General features: G+C 27.2%; 1 long non-coding RNA gene across 1 annotated transcript in view; it reads left to right on the forward strand.

Annotated features, from left to right (window-relative positions):
- The first annotated feature begins 509 nt into the window (after positions 1-509).
- The window catches only part of LOC129969340 (uncharacterized), a 67,870-nt gene continuing 43,796 nt past the window's right edge, over positions 510-24,583 (forward strand). Inside the window, exons 1-2 of the long non-coding RNA XR_008784495.1 lie at positions 510-571; positions 3,045-3,373. This is a non-coding gene — a long non-coding RNA (uncharacterized LOC129969340). The remainder of the gene's footprint in view (positions 572-3,044; positions 3,374-24,583) is intronic.

The raw sequence follows: 24,583 nt of genomic DNA on the forward strand, positions 1-24,583 counted from the left end.
TTTTTTTAATGAATTTGTAAATATATTTATAAGCTACTTTAAAAGAATATTGTTCATTATTTTAGAACTGAGTTTATACACTGCAAAGTAATGCAATTTTGTATGCACGTTACCGCACGTGCACACAAAAATTAAAAGAAAACTTCTTTTAACAGAAAAGTAAAATGGATGCATCAAGCTTAAAATATTTTTATATTACGATGTTTTGAATTGGAGGTTCAATTCTTTTTCACTTTTTTCCCACTACAATTTCCAACTACTTTTCAATTTATTTTTTTTTACTTCCCATGACAAGATGGGTAGATGTTTTCTACTCAAATTTAAAGTGTTATATCATATTTTATTGGATTACAGTCAATGCTTCAAAATGGTTATACAAGAAGGAAAAAAAATATTGAAATTGAGCAGCTGCTATGTGTTAAATGCCAAAAGGCGAGAGTAAACGCCAAATGCGGAATGCTAACTTATTAGATTACAATGAAGAATATATTACTGCATTTTACCAAGAACAAAAATGTGCCGAGTCTTGATTCTAGTAAGGATGTCTGAAGTCCACGAAGAATAGCTTGGGGTAAGCAAGTCTTCTTTCAATTTATTAATATTAATAGTGTCGGAATTTTACTTTTTTTATGTTCTTAATTCAGAATAATTCTGTTTTAAAGAAATATTAATTTATTTTGTTTGGCTTAGTTGTAATAAATTATGAATAAATTGTTTACAAGCTAAATTTTACTAATCCTTTCTCGATCACTCAAAATATATAGTTAATAAAGCTTGCATTTCTTAATCACTGTTTATTTTATTTATATTTAAAAAAATAATAATTTCATGAAATTTTTAACAGTTATGGATTTTATTTCCAAAAAAAAGACGAAAGAAGTTTTATCGAAAAACTTTTAAAACCTGTTTTAATGATGATAATACGTTTATCTCTCTCTCTTTTAGGAATATAATTATAGCTCATTTTACATTTTCATCAACTGTAACTGCAAAAAATTTTGGTTATTCGAATTTGAATAATTACTTAACTGTAAAAATTTTGTATGCAGTTGGCTAATTTATTATTATTACATTCAAATTTATGTTTTTTTTTTTTTTTTTTTGTTTCAAGCAGAAAAAAACTCTTGATTTAATAAAATAAACAAGAAATATTTGAAATCTATATTTACGCTGTTGTAGGAATTATTTAGTGAACCATGAGTGAATAAAATTTTAAAACTTCTTGAATAGATTTAGCATATTACTGCATGATTTTTTTGTTAAAAATTCAACAAGTCATGTTAATCTATATAAGTTAGAGTAAGACTAAATAAAAAATAATTTTAAATTTGATTCGGAACTTAAAATATATTAATATTAATTAATTAAAAGCTTAAATTTTTGGTTATCTTTCTTCTCTAAAAATTGCTTTCTTCAAATAAAAAATGCAATAGACAGATAATTCTATGAAACCATTAATAATTTATTCTTATTTAATTGAAAGTGTGATGGTAGTGAAATGATAATAACGAATTCCAATTCAGAGTAGGATTATTGTAAATATTCGTTTTAACGTAATCTTTTTACCCTTCAAGGTAGATCGTAATTTCTTAATTTTAATTTAATTCGACTTCAAAATTTTTCTTAAATGGTCAAAAATATTACAATTATTTCAATTTCAAAAAATTATTTTAATAAAATTTTTCATATTTCATTAATTGTGAAACGTGCTTTTATTGTTTACCATACTTTCGTTCGGCGTTCTTTTCTTAGACATTGGTTGTAAATCTTTCAAGCATTGACTCGTAATAAACTGCCTTCCCAAGGTCAACGAAAGTGTATATTTCGATATTTTTAGATGTTCTGTATAAGAAATAAGATAAAGTTGCTCGTACTTTATATTCTTAAAGCCATGTTTTTTATTTACCATATTATTCCAACTTTATTTTGCTCTGTTTTTAAATATTCTTTCGTCAGATGTTTATCTGTTTTTATGGAACTGAATTTTATTCATTATTTTTATTTAATTTTCTGCTCTTTTACAAATAATAACCAGTCCCGATTCCCGTAGAATATTTAATAAAAATGCATATTAATTTTATTTTTAGAAATTGTATTTATCTACTATAATTTAATTTTTATTTTTATGTTCACAATTGTTTTTCAAAGGCTTATTTTATTAACTTTAACTACATAAATTGTATTCACTAAGAAATGTTATTTTCTTGTTGAATACAAAAAAGTTGATATTATGTTTTAAAATGTTTGTAAAGTACTGCATTCCAAACTAAACGACTGAAAATTTGCAGTAACTAGAAAAAGTTTGATTTTAAATGCATTGTTTTAACCACAATTCTTATATATACAAAGAAATATTTGAATTATAGTTGGTAGCATTCAAATTAGTGCCGTTACGATAATGAAAAGTAACGTTTCAAAAATGTTTGGTTTTGTAATTTGATTCATTGTAACAAATAGAGTATTTTAGTTATTGATATAGCTCCTTGAAAATATCACTAGTGTATTTTAGAATAAATATAGAACCATTTTTGGTTACTAATATTTATAAGCTGAGGAAATAATAACTTTGAAATCTAAAAGACTTATGCAAAAAATCAACTCTCAGAATTTAATTAAAAATATCATATAATATTCTGTAATCATAAGAATTATTTTTAATAGCACAGACAAATATTACTATTGGGAAACATGTTTCAATAAAATTATATATGCAAGATTTTCTGTTTCAAGAATCACTGAAATACAATCGCTTGGCTAATATATATATATATTCCTTCAAAAAACTAATTTATTTTTCTATTTTAAAATGAAAGGTCATATTATTTGAAATAAGTGCAAACTATTAAAATCATGGAAAAATACTTTAAAATAAAACATTAGATAAATACTTTCCATGAAATATAGTTAGAATGAAATTATTTATCGAATGATGCATACTTATTTATGATTATTTTTAAAAAAACAATTCTTTTATTACTTCAAAATGGCAGATCATTGCGGAAATCGCCAAACGATAAATTAATTGGTGGCTAAATTTATTCTAGACGTGGCGAACGAACCAACATTAATGAAGGGAGAAAGATGATATAAAATATTCCCTACTATACGTTGTGAATTCCCTAGCTGAGAAATGTGCTGATGTACGCGTAGAGGAATTATGAGTCAGACAACAGTTGTTTGCAAGATCATTGTGTTATGAGAAACTTGTGACAATCCTGAAGAGTTCACGAGACTACCACCAACAGTATGTGAAGAAAAAAAAAAAGAAAAAAAATAAGAGTAACGTATTTTTTTGGCTCCCATATTTGAAAAGAAGAAACGAGCCACGCAGTCCGAAGAAGCAGACGGGCTACCCACAGATTCAAACAAAAAGGTAGCATATTTTTATTTAAAATTTTAAAAAATAATCTTTTTATACAAAATTTTATGATATTTGTTGGTTTAAAATAATCTAAATTGCATTTAAAAAGTTTATGAATCATTGTGTTGTCTTTTTTATCCGTCGCAATATTACCCAGTTAAGTAAAAGTCGATGTTAGTTGATTGAATTTAAATTTGATGCTACGTAATGATTGAAAAAAGGAAAAATCGTACAAAATTAGAAAATCTATAATTGTAACTAAAATTAGCAATGAAAGCTGTCTGCACATTTTGGAAAATAATCTTTTTGGGTTATTTATAATCAAATTTAAAAAAATATTTTTCGGTGATATTAAATTTATGATTTTATTTAAAATCTTTAAAATAAAAAAAAAACAGTCTCCTTTAAAGACTGGAGCATGTACGATTTTGTTTTTCAGTTTTTAATTATGTAATATTGATAGAGATATGTAGTGTGGAATTTGTTTTATCACTTTGATCTTTTTAACTTATTTAATAAAGAAAACATTTATTTTCTTAGATGATGATATCAGTTTTATTAAAATTAATTACAGTTCGATGAACTTCGGAAGTAGAGAAGAATAAATATTTAAAAACCTTAAGAACAGTAAAATAAAACAAAAAAAAAGTTGCTGAAAAAATGAAGTCGAATTATTAATTTATTTTTTATTGTGTCACAGAATTTCATTTGAATTTTGCAAGTAATATGCTATAAAACTGACTGTAATCTTTTCTTTTCACTTAAAATGTAAACATTAGGATTTAATTTCCATTCCTTAGTGAAATATTTTATGTTTGCAAAAAACATAAAAAACAAAATTAATAAAGCTTGTATTATAAATTATCATTTCAAAATATTTTTACTACACAATCATGCAATTTAAGATTAATTATATTCACGTTTTTCTTATTTTAGAAATATACACACTTTTATTTTAATAAGTATAATAGTGTTTTTTATTGTATAATACGAAAATTGATTTGGTTTGAGCTGTTTGTATTTGATGTTCCCATTATAAAATAAACTGTTTCACCATCTTACATAAACTTCAGTTACATTAAAATTATCTTTCATTAAAGGTAACTTTTATAGCGTTAATTGTCAAATCTATATAAAAAAAAGGAGAAAAATTCTAACCTTTTGTCCAACATTTAATTGAACAATAAACATTTTTTTCTTAATTTTTTTATCCTTATTTCACTTTAAAATTTGCTCTTAATTACATAGCAGCAATAATGTGCACACAAAAAATGTATATAATACTGCCGCATATTATTCAGTTATCAAATAATAAATTTAACTGAGAATTTATTCAGTTATTAATCAATAAAAAATATCTTTACAAAAAAAAACTTAAAATACTTTGAAAAATTCATTAAAATTAGAAATAAATATTATGAGGAAATAAAAGTTTTATCACTAAAAAGCTTATTTTTTAAATTTTAAAGTAATTTAAAAATATTTATGCAATATCTTTCTTTGAAGTTACTAAGGAAAACCTTAACAATTTTAGTTAATATTAAATTAAAAATTTAATTAAAATTCACAAAGATTCATTCTCATTGATCGCCTTCTATCTGAGAAGTAGCTACCTGCCAAATTTGATTCTTTAAGTTCAACGATCTACACAGTAGAACGTTTTACATGATTTTTAATCATACATACCGCTTCATGCATGCTAAATAACATAATTCACAAATAGTATGCCAACTTATCAATATCATCATGCTTAAAATAAAATTCTATGGCAAAGCCTCCTTGTTGTATGAAAGTAATGTGCTTCTAAATGGAGCCAATAAATTTCAGTGCAAAATTGATTGTTTCAGTTGTTCAAACTCAGATGGAAGTGTATAAAGAAAAAAGAGATACTGAACGTTTTTATCAACCTTTATTTGAATCATTTTAAACCTGTGTTTTAAGTATTTAACTACAATTATTCTTTTGCTATTGCCAGAAAATGTAAAAAATTCAAATGTTTTGGAAAATCGTTTTCTTTTGCATTTGTCTATGCTGTAAAACATAAAAATATTTTTCACTTTAGTTTTGATTACTTTTCAATGATCGTTAATCCCCCCCCCCACCCTTATAATTTATTATTTGTGTAAATTTTGTAAAAAGGAACCATTTGAAAAATTCAACATTTTTAACTTTCTTAAATGAAGAGATAAATAGATTAAATTAAAAAACATGTAACACAAGTGAAATGCGTTAAGTAATTTAATTTTAGAATCTATGGAATATCTGGCAAACGGATGAAGATTTTAACCTCACATCTTAATGTAAGCCAATGAGCATTACGATGTTAAATGACATGCGCCGTTACATTCGAAACGTAACCAGGATATCTCATGCACCGACAGCCTCTATTCAAAAATATTTAAATCTCTATATTGAAATTATGGCAGCAATTTTATATTTGCATGTATTATTAAGGAAACTAATGCTGGCAATGTAGTATGTTTTTTACTGGAACTTGAGAAGAGTCGTTGGAATTTTTTGTCCTATAAATAGTTTAATTCTTTTGATATATTCCTATAAGTTATATAAAACTAAATGCGATGTATAAAAATTATGTAATGAAATATTTTGTACATATAAGAAATGAAATAATTTAATCTTAGAATTACTACAATTCATTTTAGAAGCACCAAAAAAAGCTCACTAGAAAGCCGAGTTTTAATATAAAACTTTGCTTTTTTGAATATTTAAATGTATTTTGAAATAATTTGAAAATTTATATTGTTAGAAAGAATAAATCACGAAATATTTTAAATGAAAATGGATTAAATATAAAAAAAAATGCAAAACAGGACGGAAAATGTTCGCTTTTTGAATATATTTAAGTAAAACGTTGTATCTGAGAATTTTCTTCTCGGATAATGCAAATTTGCTTCTTTAAAATGCAATTATTGGAAGTTTTTTCAACTATTATAAGGTTATTTACATAACATTTATTTGAAGTATATATTATTTCTATTATTTAATGGATTATTTCTATTATTTATTCCATTATTTATTTGAATATTTAAATTAATATATTAATGGATACACAGCAGTTTTATTTCATTTTAAAAGACATCGAACTTATATTCAACCATTTACACCTTTATGTGTTTTTATTTATAAATATAATTTTAGTGATACTAACTTTTGTTACACTATATAAATATAGTATATTCGTATTTCGTTTATTGACTCAATTCTTCGCGTCATTTAAGGCAATTTACTAACTGGGAGTATATACATATTTCTAATGATTTAGAAATTAGCTATTGGGTCATGAGTAGACATCTTTTATAAAAGAAGCCACTTAATTCAAAAATGATATAAAATCCTTCTTGTTTATCATTCTATTTTACGGAACACATTTTTTTTTCGATGTAAAATCATGTTTACAATTTTATTTTCAAATAGCATCAATTTCTACTGATGCCGATAGGGAAATTTCTCCCTTCTTTGTTCATTAATTTGCTTTTAAAATAATTTAATGGCCATCGTGCCGGAAAACGGTTTTTTAAATTTAATTAGTCAACTGACAATCACTCAGCCAACGTTACTGCCATGCCTGTCAGCTGTCTGCAAAGTGTCTACCTTCATAGCAGATATTTTGCAGCTGGGCACCAGTTTGAATCTGCCCCTGAAGTATATTAAGTTGATAGGATAATGAACTAGTAAGCAATTTATCCTGAAAATATTTAATATAATAAGTGCATTTCGGTCATGAGCATTTTTTAAGTAGAAATATTGCATATTTATGCAGAAATATTATTATTAAAAATCCGGTTGTTGTTTTGTTTGTCGCTTAATCTCCATAAAAGTTATCAGAATTAAAAATGTATGAGAATATGATATTCGCTGTTTAAAAAAGCGATTTATTTGAATTTATTTTTCATTAGAAAAATATGCATATATTGTAGCCATAAACTGTGGTGTTCGACGTAAAACAAACTAACAAACATATATCAGGAAGTGATAAAATTGATCAGCTGTCTAATTTTTGATAAACTGTTAGTATTTTAAGTTAATATTTCATCGAGTAAAATGTCATAGTACACAATATTAGAATACTGTGCTCTTGTACGTTGAAGAATTTTTATTTAAAGAAATAAAATTTAAAAAAAATCGCAAATTTTCTCCCTTTTATTTTCTTATGTACATTATTATAGGATTGTAAATCCTTATACTATAAACTCAAAATAAGGTTATACCTGTGTATTATGCAATTTGAAATCAATATAAGATCCTTAAATCATCTTAAAATTCAATATATTAACCTTTCAAAAATGCTATTTTGATTGATGTTAAATTTTTTTCTCTCTAAGTTTGCACATAAATAAAGCACATAATAATTTGAATACATTATGTAACATTTTCTCTGAATGTGAGGTAACGAGGTAATAATTAGGAAAATGAAGCAATAATTTATATATTATTTAATACCATGATTTAACATGCATAGCAATTTGCAATTCTGAAAATGCGATCGTTTTGTACAGTCTGGAGAAACATGAGTACAATATTTCAACCATTCCTTTAGCGAATCTATTCCTAATTTGAGTTTTATATTTGGGAAATATAAAGATCACGTACTGCAAATATCTGTCATCAGCCTCGTTGCATTTTTCATTTAGTGTGGTTTCATACAGAGGAATACTTAAATGCATAGCGAAAATATGTGCAGGCGGATATATAAAACAAACTCTAAAGCTTCATCAGGCATGCAGAAACAAATGATTTTTACAATGCAGTATAGATACGCATATGCAAAATGCGAAAATGCGATCGTTTTGTACAGTCTGGAGAAACATGAGTACAATATTTCAACCATTCCTTTAGCGAATCTATTCCTAATTTGAGTTTTATATTTGGGAAATATAAAGATCACGTACTGCAAATATCTGTCATCAGCCTCGTTGCATTTTTCATTTAGTGTGGTTTCATACAGAGGAATACTTAAATGCATAGCGAAAATATGTGCAGGCGGATATATAAAACAAACTCTAAAGCTTCATCAGGCATGCAGAAACAAATGATTTTTACAATGCAGTATAGATACGCATATGCAAAATGCGAAAATGCGATCGTTTTGTACAGTCTGGAGAAACATGAGTACAATATTTCAACCATTCCTTTAGCGAATCTATTCCTAATTTGAGTTTTATATTTGGGAAATATAAAGATCACGTACTGCAAATATCTGTCATCAGCCTCGTTGCATTTTTCATTTAGTGTGGTTTCATACAGAGGAATACTTAAATGCATAGCGAAAATATGTGCAGGCGGATATATAAAACAAACTCTAAAGCTTCATCAGGCATGCAGAAACAAATGATTTTTACAATGCAGTATAGATACGCATATGCAAAATGCGAAAATGCGATCGTTTTGTACAGTCTGGAGAAACATGAGTACAATATTTCAACCATTCCTTTAGCGAATCTATTCCTAATTTGAGTTTTATATTTGGGAAATATAAAGATCACGTACTGCAAATATCTGTCATCAGCCTCGTTGCATTTTTCATTTAGTGTGGTTTCATACAGAGGAATACTTAAATGCATAGCGAAAATATGTGCAGGCGGATATATAAAACAAACTCTAAAGCTTCATCAGGCATGCAGAAACAAATGATTTTTACAATGCAGTATAGATACGCATATGCAAAATAGGACCACTACAGAGGGCTCTTTGCTAATGAATTAAGTAAACGAAAAAAATACTCTAGATAAAGTATGAACAACAGATTTAATTGAATATAAATTTACAATAGCTCAACAAAGAATGTAGTCGCTTGATACTATACGATGTGTGTATAGCTTTAGACGGCAAGAATTTCAAACATTTATTTTAACTCCTTAAAATAAATGTAATGCACGTGCATCCTTTAAAGATGGAATTATAGCTTTCTTAAATTTGTAAGCTAAACTGAAATTATTCAAATAGTTATAATTCAATATAAAAGTTGCTTATAATTCACAAACACGTGATGAATTTTTAACTAAATCAATTGGACATCACATTAAGTGTCATCTAATTAGATAGTGGAGAAAACAAAACAATTAAATGATAAAGTATTCCAACGCTTTGTTTTTAACATTTCTTCCAATTTTTCATTGTAGTCGTCACAATGCGTAGGATTTGTAAGGATGTTATTTATCTAAATATATTTTTTATATTCCATTTAACTTCGTGCTGCAAATTTGATCCTTTTCTTTTATTTGATTCACTTGCAAAGAGTCATCCCATAAGGGTCTTATTTTATGTTTTTGGCTTTATGTTCAATTGTAAAAATGATTCTTTCTATATCCCATGATTTTAAAATTATCCTGTACGATATGTTTATTTGAAAAGAATTCTAGATAATCCTCACTTTATTGAGATCAAGATATTAAATATTTCGAAAATTACATATATCTTGAATTCGAAGAAAATTGAAAAGACAAAGATTAAGGATAATATAAACGGAAAACGATTTTTAAAGAATAAGAAATATTTGAAATTGTTTTCAAACGATAAAAATTGATTGTTGTATACTCAGGATAATGATAGTTCAAAATTATTTAAAATATAAAGTTTAAATTTTATTTACATTTTTCTAATAATCTTTTGATAATTACAAAGTATAAATTTAGGCTTTTTTCGTTCTTATTTTCCTATGTAAAAGAATGATTAATAGAAATATCTTTGAATGATAAGCTGAAGCTTTCCAAAACAATCAATTTTTATTCTCTTATCTAAAAAATATACATACAAAATATACATACATGGCAAAAATATACATACTGGTTCCATTTTTTTTTTGAAAAATAAATCAAATGATCTCAAATTATCCAAGATGACGCATTACGATATTTTACGCATTAAAATCTAAAATAGCTGTACAGTAAAGTGGAACGAAAAAAAAATCAACTGTTGATTTCTAATTTGTAATAGCGTAGAAAAGTTGCCTTTTAGTGTAGATAAAATAAATTATGAATATGAGAAATATTTGAGTACATCTTGAGGTGCCGCAAAAACGTTAAAGTTTCATAAAATTGAAATTTTTGCTACATTTTAAAGTTTTTTATGATGTAATAAACTTTTGATTTTTAATTTGTAATAGCGCGGAAAAGCTGCCTTTTAATATATATAAAATAAATAAAAATTATGAAAAATATTAGAATACATCTTGAGGTGCTGCAAGGACGTTTAAGTTTCATAAAAACATATTTTTTGCAACTTTTTAAGGATTTTTGCGTGCTTTGATCATGAAATAAAAAGCTTAAATAGATGTTGTCATATGAATAAAAGTATAAAAACAGTTTTACTATTGCACTGGCATGGCACTAAGTCGTCGCCGGAGCGGTTGTTATTGAAGGGAGGTGGAGATTTGTCTGCGTCCGGTGACAAGGACAGAGCTGGTTTCAAATCAGTAGCTTTGCCGAGTTCAGTTGAATTAGCCTTTCCGCTCCGTCTATTTTGTAACTTATTAGCGTAATTGATTTGTTAGTTTGTGTGCTTTGCTGTGAGTAAAAATGGCCCAGTCTACATTAGTGAAGACAAGACAAATTTCGAAGTGTTCTATTTTTGGGAAATTTAGTAATTTGCTTGAAGTTGAACTCACTACTTACGAATCTAGTGCCACTGTTATATTAGACATAACCTTAAAATTGCTTCAGAGAAAGATCCTTCTGTGAGCGAAATATGTGACACTTTAGTTCCCATAATAAAAAAAAAATATGGCCAAGAGTTTCTATTCCCGTTGCTTCTAGCAAAAGAATTTCATAAATGATAAAAAAAAAAAAAAAAAAAAAAATTATGCTAAATACAGGAATTTTTTAAAGTCTAAAAGCAGAAAAAGTTCAGATAAGTTTGATTCCAACCTCACAGAATTTAGAGAAGAAGCTAGATGCTTATTTGATATTGCTGACTTGTATAAAAGAAAAAAAAAGTGCCAGTTATGGAATAAAAGTTTTTAAATGATCAACGCTCTAACAGGAAAATGGTTATAGGTAAGATTGATATTGCTACCACAAGCGCTTTGAGGAAGAAAGAAGCAAGAAAGAGTAAAGAACAATAGAAAATAGTTAAGTTTAATGAAGAACGGACGAAAAATACTAGAGCATCACAAACGATTGCTGGCGACAATGACAATGCTGAAGAACAGCAGTGTTCTTTACAAAAAGAGGCAAACCAACTAGATCCATCAAATAGACAAGAAGAGATAAAAACTATCAGGTGCCTGTGTTGTTTAATGTTAAGTAAAAATTTTCATGTACTTATGGTTTCAAACATCTTTTTAACCGTATCTCATATTCACGCTATCTCTTTGACGATCTCAAGAACGTTATAGACTAGATTATTCAAAGAAATGGGTACTTCACTGCTTCAGAAAGTATCCTTTTGTCCATGTTAAGTGATGAACATAAAATTCAAAGAGAACTTGGTTTACGACGTATTTTAAAAGCAAGAACAAAAGCTAAAGACAGAGTCAGGAAGTTTAAAGTTCCGAAGATAAACTTCGTTGCAAACGATTGCATCGACATGATCTCATGGTTTGAAAATGACATAACTGAACCTCCCCTCTTGCTAAAACATATTTCCAATGACACTCAAAGACTTTATACAGAAAGCATCTGAAGCCAAACAGTAATCGCAAGAGAAGGATACACAAGTGCAAAAATTCACTCAGAGTGAATATGCCAAAATTTAATTAAAAAAACACAGTTTAATGTGACAACGAAGTCAAAACAAACATTTTGCGGCTGTAACGTTTGTAATCATTAAGGATACAGAAGTAAGAAACGCAAAATTTTACATAAACAATACTTTTTATTATTACACTTTGTAATTAATAGTTTTTACCAATTGTTAATGCTTATATACGTATATATTTAAAATCCTCTTTTGTAATATTATATGAATGAAAAATTCATAAAAATATTTTATCAAAGTTTATAATTTTTCAATTTTTTTTCTAAACTTTAAGCTCTTTGGAGCACCTCGAGATATTGTTGTATTGCAACCAGAATTTTTTAAAATTCTTTTTGAACCTAAAAGCCAACTTTTCTCCACTATTACCAAACTAAAATCTAAGAAAAAATTCTAAAGGCCCTTTTTAAAAATTTCCATTTTTTTTCGAATTTTTTACAAATTTCAAGCCTTTTGCGGCATTTCAATGTAATGTAATATTGCAACCAAATTTTTTAAAATTGTTTTTGAACCTAAGAGACAACGTTTCCGCACTACTACCAAAAAGTTTTTAAAGGCCCATTTTAAAAATTTCAATTTTTTCAATTTTTTTACAAATGTCAAGTTTTTTACGGCACCTCCAGATAATGTAATATTGCAGCTAAATTTTTAAAAATTGTTTTTGAGCCTAAAAGGCAACTTTTACGCACTATTACCAAACTAAAATCTAAAAAAAAAATAAGGCCATTTTTGTTCCACCCTACTTACTGTAGTGTACAGGAAGAAATCTTTGTGGTGTACTGATTGGATTTATCTATGTCTATGTGGTACTAACTAACTACTCAGAATCAAATGTAAATTTTTGTTAAAAAGTTCTATAATATATCTACAAAATCAGAATTTTATAGGCAAAGACTCTAAATAGAAGAATATTCAAATTTTAAAATTAATTAGGTTAAATATTTAATCCACATGAAGCAATCACCAGCATTAAAGTGCGAGAAACTCATTATGAATAGTGAGCTCCATAAACTCCAGTGTAGCTTACTGAAGTTCCACATAATCAGCTTTAATTTGTCACATGTTAAAGGTGAAGGGTGAATTGTTTTCGATGATTATCACACACCTAATCCTTACAATGAATATTTCCATAGTGTATTAAAGTGGTGATGCTCCCCGTCGACCTATTTCTAGTTTTTCATCCGTTGAGTTCGCAGAGTCGGCGTGGGTGGAATAGTGCAGATTGCACTTTTTAGGGGAGGGGCATATTCATTCAATAAAACTCATTATGTTTTTAGCCATAGCGAGTCTTCCAAAAGTAGCTGCATTTGATAAGCCGTCGGTTGTTTATGAAATCAAATTTTATAATAATTGATATAAAATGCATTCTCATTTTAAATAATAACTACTGAACACTTTTTAAAAAGATTTTGTTGTACATTTATCAAAGTTATTATTTATAATTTATATGGTTAAGGTATTGCACTCTGAGTCGCTAACAATTGTTTAAAATTTGTATTCTGTAGAGAAGTCCCATATTTTAATTTGTTTAAATAGTTCTATTGCTCATTTTTTTAACGAAGCATTAGTAAATTCTTGAATAGATTTTATTATTTAAAAGACAATAATAAAGAAATAACTACATAATTCATATTAACAGAAAGTAACATTTTTCACTATATCTCAAATAAATAAACAGTGTTTAACTTAACTGCCATTATTCCTCCTTCTCCCCCCCTTTTTTTTGTTATTTAAAAATAACTTCTATCGTGATTTAAGAAAATATTTAGCTTCAACAGTAAAATATAGTACTTTTAAATGACTTTTATTAATTTAAAAATTCACGTCGTCGAGTACAGAATAATCTTTCTTGAGAAGAATAAATTGCTCAGTTTTGAAAAAAAAAAGTTGAATAGAGTGTTCTTAATTGTGAATTTTCTTCCAAAAATTCCTTCTAAATGTTTTTTATCGATGTTCATTTGAATAAAAAAAATGTTGAATGCTGTTTTGTGATACTAAAAAAAATTATAAATAAAGTAGATTAAAATGAGAGGAGGGGCTGTTTCGTATCTAGTCATTCCTAGAAAAAAGGACTTAAGGACAAATTAACAACACTAACAGCATCTTACTTTACAGTTTAGCTTTCCTATTGTACAATTTAAAACAATTTTAATTCAATAATGTTCACAGACTGGAATCTGTAATACGCATATGTAAAATCGAAAACATAATTCAAAAATTGTTCAAAACACTCTACAGGGCAGACCGTTCGGCTTGCAAATACAAAATATGACACATCATTAATTCTTAAATAATAGGTACTCTTACGATAAGGATAGTTTTTTCAAAATCCTGATTGAAATTTTAATTAAAAATGAATCTAAACGTTAACATTTTCTAACTAACTTCGGAACATATTATTGGACAAAAGTAATAAAAAATAAAAATTTACTTCACATTAAATTTTTTAAAATTATTTCTCAGTAATATAAGATCCATTTTTTCTCTACCTTTAATTTATTTTTAAAGAAATGCTTAGGTATATTTTACAACGGTTCTTCCAATGCTTTACTTATGACTCATTAAATGAGTTTCAAACTGAAACATTTAAAAAAATTCAAAACTTTAGTTTGATACATCATAGCATGATAATATTTTGAGCTTGATTACGATACCTTTATATTATTTTTAATATTCACACTTAATTATATAGTAATGATAACATGCAAACAAAAATGTATTTATTGTTGTCGGAACACGTGTAGGTATAAATCCAATGACTAAGACTTTGTAAAATATTGTTGTAACTTTGTAAAATATATATTCAAATGCATTTTAAAAATTAGATTAAAAAATTGATATCCCCCAAAAGCTTACTTTTAAAATTTTAAATTGGTGTTAAAAAGGGTTTTGTAAGTGATATATTCGTAAGCTATTATGGAAAAGTGTTTATAATGTATAAAATTTTAATTGATTAAAACTCTAATAAAAATTGTAGTACGGTCTCATTCATGGAGAAATTATGTGTCGAATTTGGGCAACTCTAGATCCAAAGATTTATCCTGTAGAGGTTTAGAAAGGTTTTTAGTCTGTCGTATACAATGTATAGAGAAAGTATTGTAATTGTCAAAAATTCAAATTTGACATTTTGTGGAATCTCCACGTATTAGACCTGCTTGAATTTGAAAAATACTTTTTTTTTAGAATTATACCCCTCTATCTATAAATGCGATAATTCCAAAACGCTTTGAGTTCGATGAATGAAATTTGGTATGTGGACTTCAGATCTAATTTATTTTCCCTCAAAGTTTGAACGGAATCTATTTTGGGGAATTCGGTTTGTTCACATACAAGTAATCTCAATAACAACAAAGCGTAAAATCTAAGCGGATAAAATTCAATACACATATTTATCATCTGCTTATTTTAAATTTTGATCAAACCTGATAAAGAGATGACCGTCTGTCAGACCCTACTTTCGCATGGATGTAAAGGCAATTACACATAAATGCAGTGATTTAAATCAATCAAATTCTATGAATGATCTTCTGTTAAATTAATCAAATTCTATGTATGATCTTGTTGTTTTAATGAACTTTCATTAAAACATTTTTCATGATTCAGTTGAAGAACGGTTTGAATTGCCTAAAAAATTAGTTCTTTTTTAGAATTTTGAGAATATACGATGACGGTAGATTGGAGTTGTGAAGATTGATTTTGACCGAATTAATTCACGTCACGCTCATACGTCAACCACAACTGAAATACATTGTTTTACGTTGCAACGTGATGTCGTGCTCTTTTTCTTTCCATGAAAAGGATAATGAGCAAGAGCGATTTATTTTGAGTACCACATGTCCATGAATTGATTCCATTCTTGCTCACTTGATACATGACAATGCACCACATCTATTTAATTACTCCAAGGAACAGAAAATTGCTGTTAATATAAAATGTTGATTTAATCATAATGTTACGTTTGTCATGTGACTCTGACAACATGGGTCCGATTTCAGAAAGATTCAGTTTCTGATAATATTGTGACTTTGATATAAAGGGTAGATAGTTTTGAAGACGCAATCTAACCGCTTTTCTTTTCTTATCCAGCTACTTTTCTTCTTTATTACCAGCTACACTTGGCTATGAATTTAACTAGAGTAAATGTAAACAGATTAAAATATCATTATGGAATATTACAGAAAAACTATCATGGATGAGTAAAGAATATTCGAGAACCTTTAATTAAAAACAAGATATCAATAGAGAATTTCAATATTGTTGTCATGGAGATTCGAATTCAAAAACTGTCAAACTGAAGTTAATCTTCAGCTTGGGAATTGCTTAGCAATATTATAATTTTCAAATGAATGCAAGCAGTTTAATTTTGGAATTCATATTTACAAACGAGGAGGAGGAAGCAGGATGTCACATCATAGGGTAAGGCATTGTCCAATGATATTCATCGCTTGATTGCGTCGTTTCGAGTTCATCAAGTTCTAGATGCCTCCAAATCTGAACACTACATTTTTTTTCCTTTTCACTTCTGATTTTCTGAACATTACATGATAAAGTAAACATTTTCTTTTTTCAAATACTATGCGTTATTTTTCTGTGTTTTTTAAAGTGGGTTATTTGAAAATGATATATGGAACTATAATGCAATGCATTTGCGTTTTGCTAAAAGTTAAGCTGTTATTGTTATTTCTAGTCAATTGAGGAAGCTCCAGAGCACAATAACAGATGGAGAAGTGTTACATTTTTTTAGTTAGAATATTTCAAATAAAATTTTATTTAATAATATCAAAGCATATTTTAAATTTTATTTTTATGCTATTTTTAGCTTTGTTCATTAGTGTTAACGAACTCATACATAACATGAAATTCGCTTTTTATTGCTTATATTTTTTATGAAGAAAGGAATGATTGAATGATCACAAATTTTCATGCTCTTATTTATGATCTAACATAAGCTAAAAATTTAATACGAAGTCAAGTGCTCAGAAGTTTAATTTTAGAATTCATTTTGAATTTTACTGGAAGTAAAGGAACATGACGTCACAACGTAGTGTAAGACAAAAAATAATTAAATGATACGCACAGAAACGCTTGTCATTTGATTATGATATTACATCAATTATGTTTTTAAGCAACCGATGCCATCTTTAAGAAAATTCAAACATAATAATGTAGACTTCTCTGAAAGATTTTACAGTAAAGTTAAATATCAAAGATTAAAAAAAAGAAAAACTGAAACATTAAAGTTATTAAAGCATTATCTAACATTTTTTTTTTCAAAATAAAAAGAAAAGCGTGTTAACGTGACAAACGAAAAAAAGCGACAGTTTTTAAAAACCCTATGTTTGCAGTAGTATAACCCCCCCCCCCCCAAAAAAAAATTATAGTTTTGTCGAACAACCTTAAATAATGAACCTTCTCAAACACATTTTTACAACTTTGATATACAAATTTAAGATCTTCATTTCTACAAAGATAATACAGGCCAATAGAAATCTGTGATATCTGATTTTTTTCTTTAGTGCAATAGACGCGCTAATCGTGAAATTTCCATTTAATTATTAATTACTAGCCGCCTTTGGCGACCAGCCGGTTCGCCAATCTTAATGCTCGTTAAAATTTCAATAATTCAATATTTTATGTAATTCCTACTTTAATAGCTTCTTCATCAAATATTTTAAAGCTTCAAATTTTGATAGTCATGTAATTCACTCATAATAATATAAAGTCCTTCAGCCATAACATAATATGTATCTCTCTAATTTTCTGTTAGTTCCGGTAGAATTTATGCTTAAAATTAAAATGGAAATGACTAAACTGCAATTAATATAATATTTTTTACTGAAACAAAGCATTTTTTTAATAATATGATTACTGATAATAGAGTCACTGAGCGTTTAAACTTTATGGGCACTAAAGAATATCTTTCTTAAGTTATGTAATATCTCAAGAATTTGTCAACAAAATTTTCTCAGATTCATCATGAACAGATCGATTCATTAACAATGTTTAATTTTAAATGCATCAAACTTTAAGAAAATAAAATGAATCGTTTAAAATAATCGGTCGAAAACAGGTATAAAAAACTACTTTAAAAACGATGTACTTAAAACTATAAGCATATACAAAAAATATATAACTAACATAAATACAATTTACTTACAAAAGCATGCAACTAACCTAAAAATAATTTAAATCAACCGTTGATAACGGTTGTCATGGCAACATTCAGAATGCGCATGCGTGAATTTTCTTCGCCAGCTCCGGTAACGCAAATGCGTGAATTTTTCTACGCCAGTTGGGGTAACGCTATGCAGATTATACATTTTTAATTTCCTTTATTCTGTGTTATTTTAATTCAAAAGTACTTCAGAATGAATCTGAAACATGGATTAATTAACAATGTTTAATTTTAAATGCATAAAACATTAAGAAAATAAACAGAATCGTTTGAAATAATCCGCCGAAAAATGTTAACCCTAGCCTCATTTCTGTTGGGAGAAAAAAAAATTGAAGTTGGCGGTGGGGAAAATAGAAGATTTTTTTGGCGGAAAAGTTGGCGGTGGGGAAAATAGAAGATTTTTTTGGCGGAAAAGTTGGCGGTGGGGAAAATGGAAGATTTTTTTGGCGGGAAAGTTAGTTTTTAATTAATAATTAAAATTCTAATTAAAATTTCAAAAAAAGGGACCCCAGGTGCACATTCCCGACCTCTAAGGTATACATGTACCAAATTTGATAGCTGTATGTCAAATGACCTGGCCTGTAGAGCGCCAACACACACACACACACACACACACATTGAGCTTTATTATAAGTATAGATTAATAGACAAGAACAAATATAAAATACCCAAAATACAAGGCTACGGCAACAAAATTAAAGCAAGTATTATGTAAACAGAACTAATTAATAAGCTAATAGTCCTGCACCGCATTTTTCTGATTTATCTGTGCCTGTAATTCCTACAACCTTTGATTTACGATTCGATTATGAATAATTAAAAAATATTAGCACCGAAATAATGCACAAAACGTATGGCTTACATAATTAATTACATGTAAAACTCCACCAAAAAATTTAATTTTGCAGGTTTGTAGCTTTGATGCTACTCATTGCATTGACTAGCTGAAGAACACATACCCGCCATGCTCATCTCAAATGCATAATTAACTTCCTCCTTTGTGATGCCACTCTGACTGCATTTCTAGAGTTTTATTTTAGGCTCTAGTTTCCTCTTATCGTTTCCAATTAACGAATTCAAGTAACTTTAGTGTTTGATGCAGGTTTACGCTTTTATCTATCAACTAAATATTTTTATTATCTGTATAGGTATTATTTTGTTCCGAGGCTAGAATGGGCACTTGAATTAATAAACAAAGACAGCAAAATGATGGAATTTTGAAATATCATCATATACATCAACATAGAGCAAAAATAAATTAAAATATGATACAATGAAATTTCTGCAATATCAACCTGTGCAAATCTTTCAAAAATCGGCTGCACTAGAGTTTTTTTCTCTTCTAAAACAAAATGCATATTCAAATAAATTTTAATTCATTATTTTTGTATTTATCGCGTAATTACAGATTTTTTTGAAAATTTAATTTCCAAATTAATTTTTTTGTGGAATTGTTTACATGTTTTTTTGGAATATCAGAAATGCGTAGAATATATAGTGGTCTAATATATTTTAGGCCAGTATTAAAAAAGGCATTTATTATTCTTAGTATATTACCTTTAACGCGCTCAAGAACTTTTTTTCGTATTAATGATTACTTGAAGCTATAATTTTTTCTCTTATTTATGTTTGAAAAATACCTTTCATAACTTTACTGTCTTGATTTTGAAACAGCTTAAGCACTTCAAAGACAAAATCCTTAATATAATAAAGTTTAATATTTTATTAGTAGCTGATAAGGGATATGTTATTTTCTCATTCGTAACTCAGTTTATTTGTTTATTGATTGATTTTATTTCCCATACCGACCCAGTTTCCCTTAAGAGAGTAAAGCTTTACATGCGAAGTAAGTATGGAACTACAAGACTTCGATAAAAACAAGAATAAACCCGACAAATTATTTTCTTAAACCCGTGTTGATTCACTCAAGCAAAAGGTTTAAAGTATTTTAAAAATTGAAGGGGAAAATATAAAACGTTGCATGGAAGAGTTCCGTGGAACCTCACAAATAAAAAATAATTATGAGAATTTCACAGTAAATGAATCGCTACAATTAGAAGAACAAAATATTTGTAAATATGTGATATATGAAAAGCGAAACAAATTTTGTTTTACAAAAAATGTAATAGATTACAGGAGAAATACATAATGAGATAATAATTTTGAATTCATAAAACTCAAAAGATAGACTGTTAAAATCCCAGCAAAAAAATATATGAACAAAAATATCAAAAATCAAAGAATGGATATAACAATAGACATACATAAAGGATACGAAGATAAATGGCATGTATGACAGATACAATATTATTCATATAATACATAAAATACAAATATATGAAAAAAATTAGAGAAACAAAATTCAACAGTAATACTTTTGTTATATTAAAATTAAATAATAGATTATTAAATTGACAACGAAATAAATATGTTATATTAAAATACAAAGAATTTAAAATAATGCAAAATACAAAAACAAAAGCATAGTTTAGTTTGATTTATATTCTAATTTGAAGATTCACAAGGGCTATTTTTTTAAAGGAATCTTAAAATTTTTGAAATTGGATAAGATAAGGAGAATGGCACATTAGCTGGATCTCCTTCTACAAACTTCTACAGCTCGCTAATGGATGGATATTTGACTTCCATAGATTTAATGTAAACTACATCCATACACAAATTTTCATTGTAATCGAATTTCAAAATTGATCAATCGAAACTCTGATCAGGCTACACTTCTTACTTAGTTCAAGAAATTTATATCTCTATCTCTATTAATAATAAAAATGAATGCATATGTGTTTGTGTGTGTATCCACAACAGTTTATAAATTTGGCATATATAATATATATGTAATGATATATCTCAATCTAACTTAAATCCTAATCAATTTCCTAATTTTTATCTTATTTTAGCCTGATTAATTTCATTCTGAAATGTTTTCTTATTTTCTGATCCAATTCTCACCTTTTTATTTAATTAATTCTACATGTGCTGTATAAAACTTCTGAATTCAGAAGGGACAAAAATCCTTAATGCTTACAACATTCTTCTAAAGGTACCTAATATTTCCTTGCCTAAGTCGACATGTGCCAATGAAATCCCAATCAAAATCTCATAGCAAAATGATCAAAGAGAAAAATTTTTGTCTGTCCTGTTCTTGTGACGCGTTGTTGACTGACGTATTTCTTACCACTTATTCTGTGCACGTAAATTATGCCTCCTGTGGTGAAATAAATCTTAATTTTAAAATTTCAAAAGTTTTTTCTATTTGGCCATGCAACTGTAATATATATATATATATATATATATATATATATATATATATATATATATATATATATATATATATATATATATATATATATATATTAACAGGGTAAGAATATATACCTTGAAGTGATTTTTTTGGAAATTTTAATTGGAATTTAAAAATTGTGCCGGTTTCAACATGATAACTTCTAAAATATTATTGTACAAGTATAAATTTTACGTCATTTCTAAATTTAAAAAAAAAATATGTCATTTTGATGATACAGATTAAATAATAGTGCACTTTTTTTTTCTGAAATTTGGCAGTTGCAATTTAAAAATATATTTTTTAACCTAATTTCGAACAATAGATTATATTGTTACCTTGAAATTAAAACCGATTTCATTTTTTCATCAAATATAGAATCGTGAGATTTCCTTCCATTGTTGATAGTTAAGAAAAAGAAGTTTATTTAATATCTGAATAGTTTACGTGAAGAATAATAATAATAATAAAAAATTACAATGCCGCGAAATTTAGAAGATAGTTGAATTTTATGTTTTTAATTATTAAGCAATTTAGTTACGAAATATTATTAAAATAACATTGTTTTAGTGTCTGTCATTTTGACATAATCATCGATATGTAATTAAGCCTAAGCAATTTAATTAAGATTAAATATATCTAATATTCCCGGGAAATCAGTTGGTTGTCAAATACAGCTAGTATTAAATATCAATTTTGATTTAATATTTCATACAGAATATCTCTGAAAGAGTACTTACAATTTTTATGCTTTAAACTAAATGCTGCATAGTAAAATTAAGAATTTCAAGTGGAGAAAAGTTAAATTTTGGTAAAAGAATGAATCTTGCGCACCAAATTGAAGTCGTTAGTGAAATGAAAATTTCCGAAATCGAAATCATTTCCGATCGCGAGAAGTTATTATTTTAAATTCAGCGTGTGGTGTCTCCTTATAAGGTTATCTCTCACTTTAACAAGCCTTTCCTTCAATTCACCTACATAAATCAGGCATCTTAGAATCTCTCAGAAACCAATCTCTTTTTTATTAGAAAAGGAAATTGTTACAAGATAGAGTATTTTTTAAGCTTTTTTCTTTCTTGAAACCATGTATTTCTTTTTCTGTAAATTGCATAAACTCGAGCTGGCAAATTACGTAAGTTCATCCTTCATTAAATGTTATTTGTGAAATACATTTAAAAATCTTTTATGGTGCATTGTTACAACCAATATACTAATAAAACATCTTGGTTATTATTTAAAAGTTCTCAAACCCTATAGGATTTTCTTTTCTTTTCTTTTTTTGTTAGTTGTAGATATTTGCACCATTCATTAATGTTTTAGAGATCTTGAAATCTGTTTTTTAAAAAATGAATTATATACGTAATAATTTCAGTCTTCTAGGTTCAAAGAATAATAATCTTTTTAAGCACTCAATCTTGGATTTCACTTTAACTTCCGAAATTGCATGACCTCTTCTTTTGCTATGATGACCCTAACACGTGCCGAATCCCAAACTTTGCTTCTGCAAATTCCCTTCTAAAACTATATAAACTCAAAAATCTTCCACACTTTCTTTTGTCCCTGCTTTCTGCTTTTCTGCTTGGATTACACCAAAGCCTGGTCATAGTTTTAACAAAGCACTTTTAAAATGCATCTTAAAATTTCATATATTTAATTCTATTAGCGCAGGTAGTGTGAGAATTCCAGTGCATCCAAATCTGGAGTAATTTTTTGTGTATGTAAACAGAATGAAATCGTTTCTTCCGTATGAACGAGGGATTGTCGAACGGGATGATTTGGCGTGGGACCGGATTCATAGGGTTAATTATGAAGAAAAAGAATAAAAAACGTGATTACATGTTAGTTGCGCCTGCTCTTCTTTGCCAAAAAAAATCATATGTGTAATTTTTTAAATTAAAAATATAGTTTTTATTAAATACTTTTTAAAAAAATTACCTATATGAAAGTATAAATGGATAATATTTTAATGCTTTTTATTGGTTATTATATTTATTATAAATTGTCATTAGAGGTTCCTGTTTATTCTGTCATAATATTAATATTTGAAATCATGTATGCAGTGTGAAAATCATCTCAAAAATGCATATTTTGAGAAGTAACTATTTTCGTAAAACGTTATCAGTCTCTTTATGTACTGTGCAAATAGAGTAAAAGCGTCTTTTTTCAGAGGAATGTAAAGAGAAAAAAAATGAAAGGAAATTCAAACAAAATATTATCGTAGGATAATAATATTTCGCAATTAATTCTTTTATATTTATATAATTTTTTAAAAATTTACTCTTAATTAAAATTTCCTCTTCTTTTACGCTTAATTAAAATTTACTCATCTACAAAAAAAAAAGAAGAAAATTACTGTAAAATGTAGAAAATATTTTGAAAGATTTATGAAATTAAACATTGTTTATAATAGAACTGAAATCCTTGATCATCATCATAAAGAATGCTATTTATGCGATAAAATAATATGAAGTTATTGGGATTTCGATTTTAATTAAAAAAAACTATTTAAAATTTAAAAAAAAAACCTTTCCTTAGCTACTTACTTGACAAGAAGTAGCTAAGGCAATTTGATAACCTAGATTCAATTTTTGTCCTACTTGACCGATATTTTTCACCGTGCATGTTACATGATGCAATTTACAAATAGTATGTCAACATATAAATATTATTGTGCTAAAATTTTAATGTTTTATTTCTCCTAAATTAATTGAAACGTTGAGAATAAGAAAGTGAAGCTCAAATCCCGCTTTTTAATTTTTTATATATTTGTTCGATAAATATAGATTATCTCCATTATTGAAGTACTATAGCGATCTCTCTCTATTGTTTCAGATATGTTTTAAGCATGAATGAACATTGAAGCTATTCCTACTTAAGTTATTTAGAATTGCGAATTTCGGATTTATCAATTCTTTCAACTAATACGACGGTAATAATTTCTTGTCAAATGGATTGGATTTGCTTGAATTCATTTGTATTTAAGTAGTCACAATCAGGTACTGTTTATGTGGTATTGTTTAAACGATTGAAAGTCATA

Source organism: Argiope bruennichi, chromosome 5 (genome assembly GCF_947563725.1).
Source record: "Argiope bruennichi chromosome 5, qqArgBrue1.1, whole genome shotgun sequence".
NCBI classification, from domain to species: Eukaryota; Metazoa; Arthropoda; class Arachnida; order Araneae; family Araneidae; genus Argiope; species Argiope bruennichi.